Here is a 3,048-nt window from a genome sequence, read left to right as displayed (position 1 = left end):
ACACATCTGTCATTTTTAGACTTACTAATTGGAACTCACCTTAAATTACGTGTACATGTACATATATACACTCTAACGCACACCACTACCGGAAACGAAAATATCCGTGTGTACTTTGAAATTTTTCTGAGCGTTTCCTAAAACGCACACAGGAAAATTGCCCCTTCCCTCCGGTCCCGAACTTTTCATCCATTCCAGTTTTTATCCCTTCACGTCCGGCCTCATCCCCTCACTCTCTCACAGCTCACTTATCTCACCGAATACTCTGTACCCTCCGGTCCCGAACTTTTCATCCATTCCAGTTTTTATCCCTTCACGTCCGGCCTCATCCCCTCACTCTCTCACAGCTCACTTATCTCACCGAATACTCTGTTTCTCTCCCCAACCTTACCTCTTCTCTCCCTGGCACACGGTGGCTTCCTCGGCATAGGGGCGGCGAGCTCCTCGACGCAGGGGTGCAGGGTCCGCGGGGGCCTCGCCCTGCTCCTGCTCACCACACTTGTCGTCTACCACAGGTACATCATATTTGCGCTCGGTTGTGGCGGTTGTGGCGTCGCCATGGACGCCCCCGCACGAGGCTCCCGCCGGGCCACATGGGCTTGCCCAATTCTGCCGGCCCGCCGACGACACAGGCACGCACAGATCTGCAGCCACCTTCACCAGATCTGCCCATCTCCAAACTCTCTGTGTCAACACAGCCTCCAAGCTCGTCATCTTGAGCGCCAATCAATTCCTGTGAAGAGGTGAGCAGGACCGGTGGCTTGCCCCTCCGCAGGATCTGTATAGGTAGTGATTTATTTGTGCAACTCCATATTTTTCCACCGTCAAGGTTCTGTCTTAGCGATTTGGTAATTTGCAGATGTTTTTCCATCCTAGATGTTTTCCCCCATCCTAACAGTTGCTTTCAAGCTGCAGGTATACGATAGATTTCATAAATTGACTAGGCTGTAGTTCCTCAACAAGGCCTGAACACTTAGTGTTCAATGTTTCTGGCTTTTCTTTCAGTTAAGTATGTCTCGAGTTGTTAGATAGTGTTGTTTGGGCTGTGTACGTGTTTTGAAACAGCAGATTGTGCAGTGTTGTTTAATTAGGAAGCTATTTAGGACCTTAGTTTGGTTCCTCTATGACATTCAGCATACATATATAATTTATATGACATTCATTTGTAGATTCTAGTGTTGCCCCTCTATGACATTCAGCATGCTTTATTTTTTCAGTCCAGCCTTTCATGCAATACATGTTTATATAAGTTATCATCTTTCAGCCTTTCCTGCTGCTTTAATCTGTTCAGTTCCTGACCTCCTGTGTTATGGTACAGAGATATAGATAAAAGTATATTGTAGTAAATAAATTAATAATCTGCACAATGCCTATGCAACCGATGATTCTGAAACGCAATTTGGATCAGAATCAGATGTATATTGTAGTAAATAAATTAATAATCTGCACAATGCCTATGCAACCGATGATTCTGAAACGCAATTTGGATCAGAATCAGATGATCTTCAGAGCTGTTTCTTTTCTTCTTCTTTGTTTCCTGGCCTGTTTCTGATTCTAACAATTCAAATGCATGAATGATTGCCGAATGCAGAATGTGGCATGCGGCTGGCAGCGGCTGGGTATGGCGTGTCCTCTGGGATCGATTACAAGGGACACGGCAAATCCATGGAGGCTTTGCAGTTTGGTTCAAGACAGGGATAGGGACAAGGTGATTTTGGTTCAGGACAAGACACAAAAGAAAGAATTCAGTGATGATCTCATAGTAAGATGCTTCAGTTCAGTTCCAATATTGAATGTAGAGATATTCCTTTTCTACTGTTACAATTGGTAATGCAATTTGGATAAGCAATTTTGAGTGACCAGATTCAGTTGTAAATATGCTCTAGATTCTAAGCTGTGTTTGGGTGTAAATATCTGTTCTGAAACTGCAGATTGTGCAGTGTGTTTGGTTACCAGCAAATCTCAACAACTTACTTTTTACTACTCTACTGCAGATTGAGTGTAAATATTTATGCAAAGTTTGGACCACCATATATATGTTTGCCAAGTAATCATGCAGGTTGTCAAGGGCGTCAATGCCCAAGACGGCAGGACCTCGGCTCCGAAACTCGTAGCCTCGGCTGGTAGAGGCGGTGGGGATTTTGCCCGTCTGCCCAATGGTGAAATTAGGGAGGGAGAAGGAAGATAGGAGATAAGTAATTCTTTGTTCATCCCTTAAGCTCCCGATTACATCTATTATATAGGCATATAGCCTGATCTCTATCTCTAAGAAAACAAATCCCTGATTCTAGTTTTTCCATATAACTAACCAAATCTTTTATCCTATACTTTCCTAACTGCCTGGAGGATCTTGCGCCTGTGTGCGGGACCGGCGCTGGTAATGCCGTCCCCACATAACATCGCCCCCCCCCCCCCGACAAGCAGCTCGTCCTCGAGCTGGAAAAGCGGGTAACGGTCGATGAAGCTGTCTGCGTCCTCCCAGGTTGCCGAAACAGCTGGCTCGCCCTTCCAATGAACCAAGAGCTGACGAACCCCCCTGGCCAAACGCGAACGCAGGACGCGTTCCGGTTCCGGCACAGCCGCACCGTTGTGAATTGGCGGAAGAGCTGGCGGCGGTGTGCCCACGAACGGCTTCAAGAGACCGACATGGAACATGTTGTGCAGATGTGCTCTGGGCGGCAGCTCCAGCTGATAAGCGACCTCGTTGATGACTGCGACGACGCGATACGGCCCGTAGTAGCGTGGCTTGAGCTTGCCTGCCGTTGGAACGTGGAGCGATGCAGCAGCCCGCTGGCGCAGCCGCAGCCGCAGCCAGACCCAGTCACCTTCCTTGTAGTGGACCTCCCGGTGATGCTTGTCATAGTGCCGCTTGTAGACGGCCTGGGCTTGCTCAAGGCGGAGCCGCACGTCAGCCAGGAACTCATCACGTTCCGCCATGCTCTTGGCGACCGTTGCGGATGGAGGGTGGGTCTTGGCCGTAGACCACCCGGAATGAAGTGTCGTGGAGCGCGGACTGGTAGGCGGTGTTGTAGATGTACTCCACCCAAG

The 3,048-nt window shown here is 48.4% G+C and overlaps 1 long non-coding RNA gene across 2 annotated transcripts; it reads left to right on the top strand.

Annotated features, from left to right (window-relative positions):
• The first annotated feature begins 276 nt into the window (after window positions 1-276).
• LOC112897006 lies at window positions 277-2,031 on the top strand. Of its 2 annotated transcripts, none has more exons than XR_003229567.1 (2): window positions 277-1,004; window positions 1,592-2,031. It is a non-coding gene; the product is annotated as an uncharacterized LOC112897006 (long non-coding RNA). The 2 variants fall into 2 exon arrangements; XR_003229568.1 differs by having other exon boundaries at window positions 281-786.
• The last annotated feature ends 1,017 nt before the right edge of the window (window positions 2,032-3,048 follow it).

The sequence above is a fragment of the Panicum hallii genome, chromosome 6 (assembly GCF_002211085.1).
Source record: "Panicum hallii strain FIL2 chromosome 6, PHallii_v3.1, whole genome shotgun sequence".
In the NCBI taxonomy this organism is placed as follows: domain Eukaryota; kingdom Viridiplantae; phylum Streptophyta; class Magnoliopsida; order Poales; family Poaceae; genus Panicum; species Panicum hallii.
The sequence above is the reverse complement of the archived record's forward strand: the minus strand, read 5'-3'. Positions and strand labels throughout refer to the sequence as shown.